Source organism: Pelophylax lessonae (assembly GCF_965119305.1).
Source record: "Pelophylax lessonae genome assembly, chromosome: 4".
NCBI classification, from domain to species: Eukaryota; Metazoa; Chordata; class Amphibia; order Anura; family Ranidae; genus Pelophylax; species Pelophylax lessonae.
The window spans coordinates 162970617-162990201 of record NC_138771.1 but is presented as its reverse complement, the minus strand read 5'-3'; positions in this window follow the sequence as shown (position 1 = coordinate 162990201).

Here is a 19585-nt window from a genome sequence, read left to right as displayed (position 1 = left end):
GTGCATCCACCAGCGCCTGTCGCGGCAGGGGAGGTAGAAATGTCATCTTCATCATCCGAGGAGACAGGGTGCGAGGTAACAGACCCGGCAGGGAGGCCCCATGTCTGTGGCGACTGAGCCAGACTCAGATTCCGAGACATCAGATGAGGCAGGCATAGGCGGAGAAATGTCTCAGCGCACCTACCACCTTCACCCGGGCCCAAATGCTTCCCGAACTGACGAAAAGGCATTGACGGACAGTGAGGATCCGGGAGGCCCTGTGGCCTCCGTGAGGGGGTCAGGTGGGAACAAATGGCCTGCCGGATCCATACTGAACCTGAAGAACCCGCCAGCAACTTTAAAAAAAAAAAAGGAATTTTTGTCTTTTTTTAAACGCGGCCCCACAGTGCTACAGCGCCCCCCGGAGGTCAGGCGCATGCTAACAGACCCCCCCAGAGAGGGAGAGACCACCCTCATGACACACTGTCCTCCAGGCACTCCAACCGGCCTCGACAGCAAAATGGCCGAAAACGGGTGTACCAAGATGGCCGCTCCCATAGAAGCAGACAGAGGCTACAACAAAAAGGCGGCCCCTCGAATCGCGGTAAATTGGGGCCCAAAGGGGGACCCCCCAAACACCCATCCACACCAGAAAACCCCACCAAGGGCCCTCCCAGCAGGATCGGTCGAGCGCAGCGGACAGCGAACTCCCCTAGCCCCCCATGCGGCCTGCACACTAGGCCCCCGCCTCAGGTAGGCCCAAACAGTCCCCCACGTGGAGGGGGTAAGGGGGGGGTTGGTGGAGAGGGGGGGGATACAACAGGACAGAGGGAACCTTGGAGTGTGAGGGTCGGACCATCCCAGAGAGAGGGCCCGTGTCCACCCCAAAATCTGCCAGGGAGGGGGGGTAACGTTTACTCACCATGCCGGGAACACAGGCGGGCGCCATCTCATTACAGGACCCCACGCCACCGAAGTAGGGGGGCTGTCGGCCAAATAGGAATGCTGCGACATCAGCCTAGACCCTGTCGTGTGCGTCCTGGCGAGACGTTTAACTCGCGGGGCCAGTCCCCGTCCAGCAGTACTATGTCGCGTCCAACCTAGCGCCCACTTGATGGCCAGACGGGGGTGACCACTGGATATGGGGGTCCAGTCTGTCGCCCAGCCCAGCATAATTGCTAGAAGATCTCACAGGAAAAACGATCTGGAGAAAAAAAAACTAGCTAAAAAAAAAAATAAAAAAAAATCTACATTAAAAAAAAAAAAAAAATTACTTCTATGCCAGGACCAGAGATCCCAGCAAGGAATTAGGTCCTTATTCCTCACTAGGCAGATAAAAAACTGGCATCCTATGCAGGAAGAGAGAGGGTGTACCCTCCGGGACTGCCCATAGGCGTAGCCAGAACTTTTTTCTGCCTAGTGTCCTACTCCTGTAGGGGGCAGTATTACCCTACTGATATGAATCAGAGAGAACTGCGTCCGTCAATGAATAGAGAAATTAGTTTTTTATATTTCATTGATAAGGATGCTCAATAAATCAGCTCCTAATGTTACCAACTTATATGTACTCCTATGATTCTACCCATTTATACATATTTTTTACTAATATGTTCTTACATATCACCATCTACTTACTGTTCGGTTCGCATCTCAAGTCCCAACCTTTCTTTTTCCTCTTTAACCAAAGTTAGGGATGGAAGCACTGAGGCCTATCGACCATGTGCTTCATTTAAAGTCCCACATACCCTTCTATTTCAACAATTTAGTGCACTCTGAACAAGATTCAAGATTTTGGTCATGGACTTTGGACAAAAGTAACAGGTGCGGAAAAATTGGGCTTTGGGTGTCATTGCTGCCTTCACACTGTAACCCCAATAGAGGTACTGTTGATGAAAGCAAGAATTGGCCTTGCTGTCAAAAATTTAAATGATATGCACCTGTCAAACAGGTGTGGAAAAATTGGTTCCTGGGTGTTAATTGTGCCCATGAAATCTATACAAAAAAAATTCTTCCAGATAAAATCAACACCCACAAAGCTAGGCGGCGTAGACAGTCTTGCAGAGATTCTAGATCCAGAAAACAATTAAATCAGAGACATTGGCATCAGGGGCTTGATAGCTGCTGTTAATTCAGGACTGATTCATTTTGAGCCGGTCAACCAAGTCTGTGGACAGAAGCACTCTTTTATCTGTCACAGACCCTCCCGCGGCACTGAATATCCATTCAGAAAGCAAGCTGGATGCAGGGCAGCCCAGCAGCTCAATTGCATACTGGGCAAATTCTGGCCAGTAGTTTATTCTCATGACCCAGTAACCCAGTGGACCTTCAACTGGAAAGCTCTCCATGTCGGTTTTCACCCCTAGATAATCTCCCGCCATATGATGCAGATGCTGCCGGTGGGATGTGGAAGCTGACAGCCCTGTGCACCAAGGACTTATGTTTTAAAATGCATCACTGAGGCGGCCCTCTTTCTCACCGCTCCTCTCTTGACCAACAGATGTCTCAAAACTAGCTTTTCAATGAGAATGTAAAGTAGCAGAATTTGGAAAGGCAGTAAATAAACTCATCTTTAAGGTGTCCTCAAGATATTTTTTCCTCCGCTCCCTCTGTGGCTACAAAATGAGTCCCCAGACTTTCCCCTTGTAATGGTGGTCAAGCAGGGTTGCCAACCAATAGTGATCCTTCTCCTTGATACCATGAATTTTCAGGACCTTTCGCAGGCTTTGAAAAATGAGGGAGCCCATGCACCGCAAGTTTGCGGAGGCATGGGAAGCAGAGTCCTTGGGGTCACTGAGGATTACAGTATCTGGAACTGCCACCTCCTAGCCACATACTACTCCCAAGGGTTCTGGGGATGAAAAACCATCTCTTAAGGTTTGACCTAGGTCTTCCTCTGCTCCAATGCCTCCAAAACTGCCAGCATCCTCCTCCCTCTCCTCTTGTGTGTTCTGTGGTGTGGAAAGACTGGTGTCTGCATAAAGCAGGCCTTGAGAGGAAAGGAAGTCCTCCTCTTCCTCCCACTGCTCTGCCTCAAGTGCGCTGTCCATAAGGCCAGGCAGAGCGTGCTCCAGCAGGAACCCAGCAGGGATTGTGTCACTGGTGCATGCTTTGTCACCTTCTCAAATAGTGACAGTACAGAGCATGCATCCTTTATTAGCAGCCATTGGCGTGGAGAAAAAAAGCTGGGCTGGCATGAACCTGTTGTTGTGCCATACTCACACAGGTACTCGTTGATGGCCTTCTGCTGCAAATGCAGCCCCTGCAGGCTTGCCAAAATTGAATTCCACCTGGTTTGCATGTCACAAATCTGGCCATTCATGGGCAGGTGGAATTCCCACTGAATTTAAGCAAACAGAGCACTGGCTGTGTATGACCGCCTGAAATGGCTACAGACCTCTTCTGACCTGCTTTAGCAGATCTTCCAACACTGGGTATCTGGTTAAGAAATGCTGCACCACCAAATTGAGGACATATGCCAGGAATGGCACGTCAACTTTCCCTACCTAAGGACGGACAGGAGGTTAGTGCCATTATTGCACACCACCATTCCTGGCTCCAGCTGGCATGCCGTGAACCACCTCTGGGCCTGCCCCTGCAGAGATGAAAGAATCTCTGCTCCAGTGTGGCTCCTGTCCCCTAGAAAGACCAGCTGAAATACTGCATGGCATCTTTTGGCCTGACTTGTTGAATAGCCCCTTAAATGCTTAGGGGGTACTTGTGGATCATAGGACAATTCAGCAAAGAAGGGCATGAAGGAGGAGCTGAAAATCTTGCATCATCACCACTAGCTGTATGGAAATGTGGTGGCAACACAAGCTGTAGCACTGAGCCCTGCCCCATCCTTCTGAGTTGCAAGCAGTTACCCAGAGTTATCCAGCGCGCTGTGAACTAAACATATCGTCCCTGACCATGCTTGCTGGACCAGCAGCTGCTGGTCAACAGTAATGTGGAACTTGCAGCTGACTGCCCTGCTCACTGCTGACACAACATTGCCTTCCACGTGATGGTACAAAGCTGGAATGGCCTTATGCGCAAAAGAAAAGTGACTGGGAACCTGCCATTGTGGTACAGCACAATCTGCAAATTCACAGATGCTGGGCATGTGGGTGGCAGCGACTGGATTTTTTTTTTTTCGCTGAAGCTGGGGCAGAAACATTTGCCTGCTATAGTCTACAGCTGGTGGTGTGCTGCTGGCAGACATGCTGCAAGGACCTGTGACACCCTTCACTATACCATCATACCTGTTAGTGGAGGCTGCTGAGAGGTCATGAGATATTGTGGGGGGTAGACCTGAAAGGTGACGAGGAGCAGAATGGGGGGGGGGGTGCTTATTACCGAAATGTAATAAAGACGTGGAAATGAGTACTTGGATGCACTTTATTCAACAGAAAGTGTTGTTTGGTGCACTTTAAATTGGAGTACTAACTACAAAAGACACACTCCACCGACACTACAATATATACTGCAGTAAAAGTACACTAATGCACTTCAGTATACTGCAATAAAAGTGCACTAAAATATACTGCACTAAACGTACACTAACGCACTTCAATATACTGCCATAAACCTACTCTGATGCACTTCAATATAATGCAGGAAACGTGCTCTAAAGCAATTCAATATACTCCAGTAAACATACACTAATGCACTTCAATATACTGCAGATAACCTGCACTAATGCACATCAATATGCTGCAGTCAACGTGCACTAACACACCTTAATATAATGCAGTAAACGTGCAATGATGCACTTCAATATACTGCAGTAAATGTGCACTAACACACTTCAATATACTGCAGTAAAAACTGCCCTGACACACTTCAATATACTGCAGTAAACCTGCCCTGACATGCTCAACTGACACTACAGTGATATTTTACACTCACAATAGAATCACAATAGCACACTAACTAGCTAGTAGCAATGAATAGAGCCCTGTTCTATCTATATTTACTCCAATATTACACTGCAAATGGCTGCTCTGGGAAGGAACCTTTTATAGTGTGGGGTGGAACTATGTGCAATAAGCCATGATTGGAGAGAGTCATCGTGACTGTGTCCATTCATGGCTCCGACAGTGCTATGTGCCCTGATTGGGCAAAGCTTTCATTGCTTCAGCCAGTCAGGGCTTCCAATGCACTGTGCGGCACACATAGCATCGTGGTGCGTTGGGCGGGCCGAAGAAACTCCTGACAATTCGGGTGTTCACCAAATGGGCGAACAGCCAATGTTCGACCAGAACTAATGCTCGGGCCCAACTGTTTGCCCAACACTAGTAGCGATTAATGCTGATAGCAGAGGATCAAAGCAGCAGACAGAAATTACACTTGGTGCTCTGGATAGAAACAAGTACACACACTAGAGGGATATGCTTTGCTCATATTTCATGTCTGAGGTTTAAACCCCACTTTAATATAATTTAAAAAGTGCTTTTCAGTCTTTTAAATCTGCAGCAATAGGACTTATTCACATAGGTGTACCTATGTATAGGTCTCTGTAAAGGGCCTTCTTTGCCTGCATGCATGGGATGCACAGGTGTTCCATGCATCCACATGCAAATGATCCTATTCATGTCTACTGTCATGCAGCGGCTGGTCCCAATTGGACAGCTGTGCAGATGTGTGTCGCTGAATGCGAACAGTGTGCGTTTGGAGAAAAACACAGCTGTTAAATTAGGAATATAAATGTGAATAAAAAGTCTGGTGCGCTAAAAAAATAAATAGAATCTCTTGTGTAAACACAAACAAACTTGCGTGATGATGAATAAAACTCAAAACAATGTTCAATTATACATATAAAACAGGCAGAACGTCACGACGCTACGCAGCACGTTGGCAGGAAGGTGTGTGGGCCTTCCTGGTCCTCCTCAGTGGCAGGTGGCGCTGGTGGAATAACATGGAAGAGTGCAGGAGCCAAATGTGTTAGTATATGAGAATACCCATATTGATCTGCTGGTTTTGGAGGAAGGGAAGCCTCAAAGGGATACATCTATGCTCATTGTTATACTTACCTGGTAGGAGGCTTGGATCATTTGTTCCTAGCAGGTGGTGATTTATAGCACTGGATGATCTTCTCCACTCACAGATTTATTTTGGGGAGATTATTGCACTTACTTTCATCCGTCTGGTAAGGAGGAAACCCTACAGGTGGTGGGATTCACAGACACTTCATTTGGAATTGCATTAAGCATCACTTGGTTCCCATCTTGGATCCATCATTAATTTTGCATTATGCACTTTGGATAATATGGATTTATGGACACTAGTCACGTTTTATATGTATAATTGAACATGTTTTGAATTTTATTCATCATCACACTACTTATATACATTACACAAGTTTGTTTGTGTTTACACAAGAGATTCTATTTATTTTGTTAGCGCACCAAACTCTTTATTCACATTTATATTCCACACTAATGCCCCATACACACGTGCAGATTATCTGCAGACTTTTGTCTGCAGACTTACCTTTTCTATGTAGTGCAAGGGCCTGCCGGATTGCATACAAATTGAAAGTGTTTAGGTTTGACCTCATATTATATGGTTTTGGTAAGTCTGCAGACAAAAGTCTGCAGATAATCTGCACGTGTGTATGGGGCATAACTAGGAACTTTGGTTGCAGCTTGAAAACATATCAGAGCACCCTTCACACCATTTTTTCATTTGACAAATTAGGACCAGTGGCTGTGTATGTGATGTGGAGACATGAATGTGATCACCTGCATGTGGATGCATGGAACATCTGTACATTCTATGCAGGCAAATATAGCCCTTCACAGAGGCGTATACATAGGTACACATTTATGAGCAGCAATGGGTCTTTGCATTGGTGTATGTACAGTATAGCTACACCTGTGTAAATAACGCCTTATAGGATCAGTTAACTTTTAAAAAAAAAAATAAATGCACATTATTTTGCAGGTAAATTATTTTAATTATTGTTACGAAGTCTATAAAAGCATTGCATCAGCGATCAGCAGATTGTTGATGCCATGCAGGTCTATTGCACATTGTCAGTGTATCTGCTTACCCATACATCCTGTACGGGTAAGCCAATACTCCCTGATTGGAAGACTGAATAAACTACCACAGTGCCGTGATAGTGAATTAAGAACTACAAGCTGATGGCTGCTAAGGATGTCAAAACTTGTAGTTCATTCAGACACACAGAGCTGTGTGTTTGAATGACGCGGCCATGTTGGCGGAGCCCCGCAGGGCCACGCTGTGGCAGCTACTACAGGGAACTTCTCCTTGTACTGCTGCCGGGGGGTGGGGCAGGTGGCAGCTGCAGCACTGGGAACATGTTACATGTTCCACCCTAAAATATTGAGTGCAGCATGTAAAATATTTCCAAAGGTGAACTTATCCTTTAAAGTACAAAAATAATAGAAACCGTGCTTTAACACCTGTAGAAATAAGCAAATTGCTGCCAACTAAATAGAAGGACAAAAACTATTCAAGTTAGATATATATATATATATATATATATATATATATATATGTATATATATATATCTATCTATCTCTATATATCTATCTATCAGGTATGTTGCTGTGCTAAAGCAGTGATAATACATCCTAAATCAACAAAATGTCCAAACAGAAGGCTAAGAAAACATGACTTCGTGAAGACTTTAGAGTCCGAAGTGTGTGCCTTGGCGACAAACACCACAGATGGAATTGAACAACATTCATGCTAATCCATTGCTGTAATCACCACGTAAACTGCCACCAATAGGCAAAACGCATTCTTATGAGATTGGAATTACTCCACTACAATCCAATTCGTCTGTTGTAAACACTTAGAAGGCAATCCAGTTTGCATCACTTGGTTGCAGTATATCAGACTGACTTAAGGCCCGTACACGATAAGAAAATCGGATGGGAAATTTCGTCCGACAACCGATCTGCCGTTTTTCGGATTGTTAGTATAGTGCTTTCGACAGCCGACTCCGACTTTTTGGCCGACAATGCCTGATGTGCAGGCTATATAATTTTTGTCGTCCGTCAAAACAACGTCCGATTTTCGTCTCATTAGTACAGATTTCGATGGAAAAAAATCTTAAGAGCAAGACTAGGCATGCTCAGAGACAAAAGAACACATACAAAACAATCCAACACATGACATCACTTCTGAAGTAGAATTCTGTCATACGGGAAAATTCGTATGAAAATAACCTCTTCACTTTCCACATCAGACTAGCATGCCACAAAAAATGGACTACAGATTAGGGCTGCCACAACGCGTCGACAACAAAAAATCGTCGACGTGCGTGAAAGGCGTCGACGCGTCAACACGTGATGTCACATGCCCCCTGGCCGGCTGCAGCGCCATGAAGATCTCGTGCATGACCCTCCTGGCTGCCACCATCAGATGTCAGCAGCCGTGCTGCAGGGGGAGGAGGCTTTCCGGAGGATTTTCCGCCTGTACCGAAGGAGTCCCGAGGCCGGGTGGGCCGTCATCTTCCGGCCCGGGGAGAAGGGGGTGAGAGATTATACATACCATTATCCTACTCTTGAAAATTGCCAATTTTGTTTATATGAACACTGGACCTGGGGCCATTTATTACTCATCATTTCAAATATTGTGTTATTATCTTGTATGTTATGGTTCCTTAAAGTGGAGTTCCACCCTATTTTTATACTTACCTCCACCTTCTCGCTCCGGGCCACCTGAAAAAGAAATGGATAATCGCATATTTTTTTTTTTTTTACTTACCTCGTAGCGAAGAAAAAATACTTACCTTACTTCCTTCTTCCTCCTTCCTCGGCCGCGGCCCGTCGTCACTTCCTGGCTCTGCAATGATTCCTGGGAGCTGAACGTCATAGCTCCCAGGAATCATTGCGCCTGCACCGGCCCCGACGTCAGTTCCGGGTCGCGCGCGTCATCCCCTTCTAAACAGCTTCTGGGCATGCAGACGAAGTGAGGTCGGGGCCGGCGCAGAGCATCGTGGGACCAAAGAAGGCGGAAGAAGACGCCGAAGGGGATCTCGCTGGCTTCAAGCTGCCCACATCTGAGATGGCAGCGCTGGACAAGACGTTTGCAAGGTAAGTATTTGTCCTAACAGGTAAGTGCAACCCGGGACAGATCAGAGGCTAGCCATTGTGGAATGTACTAGCCCTGACTGTCCTGGGGGTATTAAAAAAAAAATAAAAAATCCAGGGTGGAACTCCGCTTTAAGTGTAAGTACAATAAATGGTTTTATTGTCTCCTGTCTACCTGGTCATATCTCTCATTCAAAGTCCCAACCCTCTCTTCCAATTTGAGAGATTATAAAAGGGGAGGGGGGGATCTCAAGAAACCTCAATTATAGAGAAGCTGTCACTGCATTGTATGCATACAGGTCCTCTTCACTGTACCCCCCCAACCACCCCGCAATCACAGGACCCCCAACCACCCCGAAATCACAGGACCCCCAACCACCCCGAAATCACAGGACCCCCCAACCACCCCGAAATCACAGGACCCCCCTCCAACCACCCCGCAATCACATGACCCCCCCCCCCAACCACAGGAACCACCCGGCAATCACAGGACCCCCCTCCCCTACTTACTGAGGGGTCTGTACTGGGAGGGGGGGCTTACTAAGTGGTCTGTACTAGGTGGGAGGGCTTACTGAGGGGTCTGCACTGGGAGGGGGGGGCTTACTAAGTGGTCTGTACTAGGTAGGAGGGCTTACTGTGGGGTCTGTACTGGAAGGGGGCTTACGGAGGGGTCTGTACTGTGAGGGGGGCTTACGGAGGGGTCTGTATTAATTACAGGATTAATTAGCTAATCAAAAAACACTCAATTAAGCAAAAAAAAAAAATAAAAATAATTGTTAGTCGACTAATCGTAAAAATAATCGATAGTCGACAGACAAATTAATCGTTAGTTGCAGCCCTACTACAGATCGTTCGATATTCTGATCGTGTGTACAGGGCTTTACTCTCCAAGGTGTATGAACTCTGTAAGGACCATATGGCAGACATTCACATAGAATCAAAGTGAAAGAAACCACATAGTGTAAATACGCTAAAAGCTTTAATATGCATACATGGTACAGGTTCTACTGACACGATAAAAATTAATATGAACATAAAAAACAAAATTTCCAGGCAGTACAGCAAAGATTCCAAATCTGGGGTGGCGTGACAGTGTTGTGTGCTAAAGGCTCAGCCCAACACGTTTCATCCACTAGGACATCATCTGGGGCATTATCCTTTACTGTGGTTGTAATGGCTATTGGTGAAAAATCTTCAGTGTGCTACTCCCCCCAATAATACTTACCTGCACACATACCTGCCTGCTCACAGCCTTCTACTCAATGTGTGCTAAGCGGCACATTTCTGTCACATTGCGGATGTGCTAGAATGACTGGCTCCCCTGTGTGGGATCATATCCCCACCTGGCAATTAAGGAGGTGAAAACCCATCACCCAGACATAGTCCATGGAGGAGAGTGTACAGCTCAGGGCGTAACCTTGGTACTGCTGAAAGATGGATGGGAGTATCCTGTGGAGTTTACTGCCACTATAATATAATACCAATTAGTGGTGCCCTGGAAATCATAGTTACATAGTTAGTCAGGTTGAAAAAAAGACACAAGTCCATCCAGCTCAACCAATAAAAAACAGTAAAGAAAACACAACCATACAATCCCATATACGCAATCCTATACCTGCAGTTGATCCAGAGGAAGGGGAAAAACCCCAGCAAAGCATGATCCAATTTGCTACAGCAGGGGGAAAAATTCCTGCATCAACTTTACCTATAAGGCTGCATTCACATATAGGCGTCTCAGATCGCGGCAATCCCGTCCCGAACCATTGCAATTCGTGGGATGCCCGTGCGATTCCTGTGACTTGCAATGGCACCCCAATTTGGGCGCGTTATTGTCGCCCGACGAATCGTGCAAACAAAATTACTGGACGCCTCTCAACCACACAAAGTACAAGAACTTCTTTTGAGCTACAGGCATCCCACGATTCTGTTTGCGTGATTTGTCGGGTGACTGACAATCACGGCAAAATCGTGACACGCTTTGGGTGTCATTGAAGGTCAAGGGAATTGCACGGGTGTCCTATGACTTGCAATAGTTTGGGATCGCGGGCAGAATTGCCGCCTATACAGGGCCTTGCAAAACTATTCAGCCCCCTTGAACTTTTCAACCTTTTGCCACATTTCAGGCTTCAAACATAAAGATATAAAACTGTAATTTTTTTGTGAGGAATCAACAACAAGTGGGACACAATCATGAAGTGGAACGAAATTTATTGGATATTTCAAACTTTTTTTAACAAATAAACTGAAAAATTGGGCGTGCAAAATTATTCAGCCCCCTTAAGTTAATACTTTGTAGTGCCACCTTTTGCTGCGATTACAGCTGTAAGTCGCTTGGGGTATGTCTCGAACAGTTTTGCACATCGAGAGACTGAAATTTTTGCCCATTCCTCCTTGCAAAACAGCTCGAGCTCAGTGAGGTTGGATGGAGAGCGTTTGTGAACAGCAGTTTTCAGTTCTTTCCACAGATTCTCGATTGGATTCAGGTCTGGACTTTGACTTGGCCATTCTAACACCTGGATATGTTTATTTGTGAACCATTCCATTGTAGATTTTGCTTTATGTTTTGGATCATTGTCTTGTTGTAAGACAAATCTCCGTCCCAGTCTCAGGTCTTTTGCAGACTCCATCAGGTTTTCTTCCAGAATGGTCCTGTATTTGGCTCCATCCATCTTCCCATCAATTTTAACCATCTTCCCTGTCCCTGCTGAAGAAAAGCAGGCCCAAACCATGATGCTGCCACCACCATGATTGACAGTGGGGATGGTGTGTTCAGGGTGATGAGCTGTGTTGCTTTTACACCAAACATAACGTTTTGCATTGTTGCCAAAAAGTTTGATTTTGGTTTCATCTGACCAGAGCACCTTCTTCCACATGTTTGGTGTGTCTCCCAGGTGGCTTGTGGCAAAGTTTAAACGACACTTTTTATGGATATCTTTAAGAAATGGCTTTCTTCTTGCCACTCTTCCATAAAGGCCAGATTTGTGCAGTATACGACTGATTGTTGTCCTATGGACAGAGTCTCCCACCTCAGCTGTAGATCTCTGCAGTTCATCCAGAGTGATCATGGGCCTCTTGGCTGCATCTCTGATCAGTCTTCTCCTTGTATGAGCTGAAAGTTTAGAGTGACGCCAGGTCTTCGTAGATTTGCATTTTGGTCTGATACTCCTTCCATTTCAATATTATCGCTCAATGCTCCTTGGGATGTTTAAAGCTTGGGAAATCTTTTTGTTTCCAAATCCAGCTTTAAACTTCTCCACAACAGTATCTCGGACCTGCCTGGTGTGTTCCTTGTTCTTCATGATGCTCTCTGTGCTTAAAACCAGTGGTCCTCAACCCTGGCCTACAGGGCCCACTAACAGGCCAGGTTTTCAAGATAACTGAAATACATCCCAGGTGATATCATTTGCTGCTCAGTGATTGCAGTACTCTAGTCTGCATCTCCCCAAGGTAATACTTAAAATCTGGCCTGTTAGTGGACCCTGAGGACCACTGCTTTAAACGGACCTCTGAGACTATCACAGTGCAGGTGCATTTATACGGAGACTTGTTTACACACAGGTGGATTCTATTTATCATCATTAGTCATTTAGGTCAACATTGAATCATTCAGAGATCCTCACTGAACTTCTGGAGAGAGTTTGCTGCACTGAAAGTAAAGGGGCTGAATAATTTTGCAATCCCAATTTTTCAGTTTATTTGTTAACAGTGTTTGAAATATTCAATAAATTTCACTCCACTTCATAATTGTGTCCCACTTGTTGTTGATTCTTCACAAAAAATTACAGTTTTAAATCTTTATGTTTGAAGCCTGAAATGTGGCAAAAGGTCGCAAAGTTCAAGGAGGCCGAGTGCTTTCGCAAGGCACTGTATGTGAATGGAGCCCAAATATTAGTACCCAGTTATATAATTTACACCTAGGAAAGAATCCAGACTGGTTTCTCTCATGTGATGAAGTGACAACTGTCTCCAAACTGCTCCTACATCAGACTGGCAACCCTGCTGAGGCACATTAGACAGAAATGGTCGCACTTGTTACCATTATTTCTCTAGAACACAGCCCCTGATGAGACACATTACACAGACATGGCCCCCCCTCTAAAACACAGCCCCATCTGAGGCACATTACAGACACGACCCCCCCCCCCCTCTAGAACACAGCCCCTGCTGAGGTACATTACACAGATATGCCCCCCCCCCCCCTCTAGAACACAGCCCTATCTGAGGCACATTACACAGACATGACCCCCCCCTCTAGAACACAGCCCCATCTGAGGCACATTACAGACATGGCCCCCTCTAGAACACAGCCCACAGCCCCATCTGAGACACATTACACAGACATGCCCCCCCTCTAAAACACAGCCCCATCTGAGGCACATTACAGATGTGACCCCCCCCCCCTCTAGAACACAGCCCCTGCTGAGGTACATTGCACAGACATGCCCCCCCCCCTCTAGAACACATCCCCATCTGAGGCAAATTACACAGACATGACCCCCCCCCCTCTAGAACACAGCCCCATCTGAGGCACATTACAGACATGGCCCCCTCTAGAACACAGCCCACAGCCCCGTCTGAGACACATTACACAGACATGCCCCCCCCCCCTCTAGAACACAGCCCCATCTGAGGCACATACACATTACACAGACATGGCCCCCCTCTAGAACACAGCCCCATCTGAGGCACATACACATTACACAGACATGTCCCCCCCCCCCTCTAGAACACAGCCCCATCTGAGACACATTACACAGACATGCCCCCCCCTCTAGAACACAGCCCCATCTGAGGCACATACACATTACACAGACATGGCCCCCCCCCCCCCTCTAGAACACAGCCCCATCTGAGGCACATTACAGACATGGCCCCCTCTAGAACACAGCCCACAGCCCCATCTGAGACACATTACACAGACATGCCCCCCCCCCCCCTCTAGAACACAGCCCCATCTGAGGCACATACACATTACACAGACATGGCCCCCCCTCTAGAACACAGCCCCATCTGAGGCACATACACATTACACAGACATGTCCCCCCCCTCTAGAACACAGCCCCATCTGAGACACATTACACAGACATGCCCCCCCCCTCTAGAACACAGCCCCATCTGAGGCACATACACATTACACAGACATGGCCCCCCCCCTCTAGAACACAGCCCCATCTGAGGCACATTACACAGACATGGCCCCCCCCCCCCTCTAGAACACAGCCCCATCTGAGGCACATTACACAGACATGCCCCCCCCCCCTCTAGAACACAGCCCCATCTGAGGCACATTACACAGACATGGCCCCCCCCCCTCTAGAACACAGCCCCATCTGAGGCACATTACAGACATGGCCCCCTCTAGAACACAGCCCACAGCCCCATCTGAGACACATTACACAGACATGCCCCCCCCCCTCTAGAACACAGCCCCATCTGAGGCACATACACATTACACAGACATGGCCCCCCCTCTAGAACACAGCCCCATCTGAGGCACATACACATTACACAGACATGTCCCCCCCCTCTAGAACACAGCCCCATCTGAGACACATTACACAGACATGCCCCCCCCTCTAGAACACAGCCCCATCTGAGGCACATACACATTACACAGACATGGCCCCCCCCCCTCTAGAACACAGCCCCATCTGAGGCACATTACACAGACATGGCCCCCCCCCCTCTAGAACACAGCCCCATCTGAGGCACATTACACAGACATGCCCCCCCCCTCTAGAACACAGCCCCATCTGAGGCACATTACACAGACATGCCCCTCCCCCTCTAGAACACAGCCCCATCTGAGGCACATTACACAGACATGCCCCTCCCCCCTCTAGAACACAGCCCCATCTGAGGCACATTACACAGACATGCCCCTCCCCCCTCTAGAACACAGCCCCATCTGAGGCACATTACACAGACATGCCCCTCCCCCCTCTAGAACACAGCCCCATCTGAGGCACATTACACAGACATGCCCCCCCCCCTCTAGAACACAGCCCCATCTGAGGCACATTACACAGACATGCCCCCCCCCTCTCTAGAACACAGCCCCATCTGAGGCACATTCCACAGACATGCCCCCCCCCCCCCCTCTAGAACACAGCCCCATCTGAGGCACATTACACAGACATGCCCCCCCCTCTAGAACACAGCCCCATCTGAGGCACATACACATTACACAGACATGGCCCCCCCCCCTCTAGAACACAGCCCCATCTGAGGCACATTACAGACATGGCCCCCTCTAGAACACAGCCCACAGCTTCATCTGAGACACATTACACAGACATGCCCCCCCCCCTCTAGAACACAGCCCCATCTGAGGCACATACACATTACACAGACATGGCCCCCCCTCTAGAACACAGCCCCATCTGAGGCACATACACATTACACAGACATGTCCCCCCCCCCTCTAGAACACAGCCCCATCTGAGACACATTACACAGACATGCCCCCCCCCCTCTAGAACACAGCCCCATCTGAGGCACATACACATTACACAGACATGCCCCCCCCCCTCTAGAACACAGCCCCATCTGAGGCACATTACACAGACATGGCCCCCCCCCCCTCTAGAACACAGCCCCATCTGAGGCACATTACACAGACATGCCCCCCCCCCCTCTAGAACACAGCCCCATCTGAGGCACATTACACAGACATGCCCCTCCCCCTCTAGAACACAGCCCCATCTGAGGCACATTACACAGACATGCCCCTCCCCCCTCTAGAACACAGCCCCATCTGAGGCACATTACACAGACATGCCCCCCCCCCCCCTCTAGAACACAGCCCCATCTGAGGCACATTACAGACATGGCCCCCTCTAGAACACAGCCCACAGCCCCATCTGAGACACATTACACAGACATGCCCCCCCCCCCTCTAGAACACAGCCCCATCTGAGGCACATACACATTACACAGACATGGCCCCCCCTCTAGAACACAGCCCCATCTGAGGCACATTACAGACATGGCCCCCTCTAGAACACAGCCCACAGCCCCATCTGAGACACATTACACAGACATGCCCCCCCCCCCTCTAGAACACAGCCCCATCTGAGGCACATACACATTACACAGACATGTCCCCCCCCTCTAGAACACAGCCCCATCTGAGACACATTACACAGACATGCCCCCCCCCCCCTCTAGAACACAGCCCCATCTGAGGCACATACACATTACACAGACATGGCCCCCCCCCCTCTAGAACACAGCCCCATCTGAGGCACATTACACAGACATGCCCCTCCCCCTCTAGAACACAGCCCCATCTGAGGCACATTACACAGACATGCCCCTCCCCCCTCTAGAACACAGCCCCATCTGAGGCACATTACACAGACATGCCCCCCCCCCTCTAGAACACAGCCCCATCTGAGGCACATTACACAGACATGCCCCCCCCTCTCTAGAACACAGCCCCATCTGAGGCACATTCCACAGACATGCCCCCCCCCTCTAGAACACAGCCCCATCTGAGGCACATTACACAGACATGCCCCCCCCCCCTCTAGAACACAGCCCCATCTGAGGCACATTACACAGACATGCCCCCCCCCCTCTAGAACACAGCCCCATCTGAGGCACATTACACAGACATGCCCCCCCCCCTCTAGAACACAGCCCCATCTGAGGCACATACACATTACACAGACATGGCCCCCCCCCCTCTAGAACACAGCCCCATCTGAGGCACATTACACAGACATGCCCCTCCCCCTCTAGAACACAGCCCCATCTGAGGCACATTACACAGACATGCCCCTCCCCCCTCTAGAACACAGCCCCATCTGAGGCACATTACACAGACATGCCCCTCCCCCCTCTAGAACACAGCCCCATCTGAGGCACATTACACAGACATGCCCCCCCCTCTCTAGAACACAGCCCCATCTGAGGCACATTCCACAGACATGCCCCCCCCCCTCTAGAACACAGCCCCATCTGAGGCACATTACACAGACATGCCCCCCCCCCTCTAGAACACAGCCCCATCTGAGGCACATTACACAGACATGCCCCCCCCCTCTAGAACACAGCCCCATCTGAGGCACATTACACAGACATGCCCCCCCCCCTCTAGAACACAGCCCCATCTGAGGCACATACACATTACACAGACATGGCCCCCCCCCTCTAGAACACAGCCCCATCTGAGGCACATTACACAGACATGCCCCTCCCCCTCTAGAACACAGCCCCATCTGAGGCACATTACACAGACATGCCCCTCCCCCCTCTAGAACACAGCCCCATCTGAGGCACATTACACAGACATGCCCCTCCCCCCTCTAGAACACAGCCCCATCTGAGGCACATTACACAGACATGCCCCTCCCCCCTCTAGAACACAGCCCCATCTGAGGCACATTACACAGACATGCCCCCCCCCCCTCTAGAACACAGCCCCATCTGAGGCACATTACACAGACATGCCCCCCCCTCTCTAGAACACAGCCCCATCTGAGGCACATTCCACAGACATGCCCCCCCCCCTCTAGAACACAGCCCCATCTGAGGCACATTACACAGACATGCCCCCCCCCTCTAGAACACAGCCCCATCTGAGGCACATTACACAGACATGCCCCCCCCCCTCTAGAACACAGCCCCATCTGAGGCACATTACACAGACATGCCCCCCCCCTCTAGAACACAGCCCCATCTGAGGCACATTACACAGACATGGCCCCCCCCCTCTAGAACACAGCCCCATCTGAGGCACATACACATTACACAGACATGTCCCCCCCCTCTAGAACACAGCCCCATCTGAGACACATTACACAGACATGCCCCCCCCCCCCTCTAGAACACAGCCCCATCTGAGGCACATACACATTACACAGACATGGCCCCCCCCCCTCTAGAACACAGCCCCATCTGAGGCACATTACACAGACATGCCCCTCCCCCTCTAGAACACAGCCCCATCTGAGGCACATTACACAGACATGCCCCTCCCCCCTCTAGAACACAGCCCCATCTGAGGCACATTACACAGACATGCCCCCCCCCCTCTAGAACACAGCCCCATCTGAGGCACATTACACAGACATGCCCCCCCCTCTCTAGAACACAGCCCCATCTGAGGCACATTCCACAGACATGCCCCCCCCCTCTAGAACACAGCCCCATCTGAGGCACATTACACAGACATGCCCCCCCCCCCTCTAGAACACAGCCCCATCTGAGGCACATTACACAGACATGCCCCCCCCCTCTAGAACACAGCCCCATCTGAGGCACATTACACAGACATGCCCCCCCCCCTCTAGAACACAGCCCCATCTGAGGCACATACACATTACACAGACATGGCCCCCCCTCTAGAACACAGCCCCATCTGAGGCACATACACATTACACAGACATGTCCCCCCCCCTCTAGAACACAGCCCCATCTGAGGCACATTACACAGACATGCCCCCCCCCCCCTCTAGAACACAGCCCCATCTGAGGCACATTACACAGACATGCCCCTCCCCCCTCTAGAACACAGCCCCATCTGAGGCACATTACACAGACATGCCCCCCCCCCCCCTCTAGAACACAGCCCCATCTGAGGCACATTACACAGACATGCCCCCCCCTCTCTAGAACACAGCCCCATCTGAGGCACATTCCACAGACATGCCCCCCCCCCTCTAGAACACAGCCCCATCTGAGGCACATTACACAGACATGCCCCCCCCCCCCTCTAGAACACAGCCCCATCTGAGGCACATTACACAGACATGCCCCCCCCCCCCCTCTAGAACACAGCCCCATCTGAGGCACATTACACAGACATGCCCCGCCCCCTCTAGAACACAGCCCCATCTGAGGCACATTACACAGACATGCCCCCCCCCTCTAGAACACAGCCCCATCTGAGGCACATTACACAGACATGGCCCCCCCCTCTAGAACACAGCCCCACCTGAGGCACATTACACAGACATGACCCCCCCCCTCTAGAACACAGCCCCATCTGAGGCACATTACACAGACATGCCCCCCCCTCTCTAGAACACAGCCCCATCTGAGGCACATTCCACAGACATGCCCCCCCCCCCTCTAGAACACAGCCCCATCTGAGGCACATTACACAGACATGCCCCCCCCTCTCTAGAACACAGCCCCATCTGAGGCACATTCCACAGACATGCCCCCCCCCCCTCTAGAACACAGCCCCATCTGAGGCACATTACACAGACATGCCCCCCCCCCCTAGAACACAGCCCCATCTGAGGCACATACACATTACACAGACATGTCCCCCCCCTCTAGAACACAGCCCCATCTGAGACACATTACACAGACATGTTCCCCCCCCCTCTAGAACACAGCCCCATCTGAGGCACATACACATTACACAGACATGGCCCCCCCCCTCTAGAACACAGCCCCATCTGAGGCACATTACACAGACATGCCCCTCCCCCTCTAGAACACAGCCCCATCTGAGGCACATTACACAGACATGCCCCTCCCCCCTCTAGAACACAGCCCCATCTGAGGCACATTACACAGACATGCCCCTCCCCCCTCTAG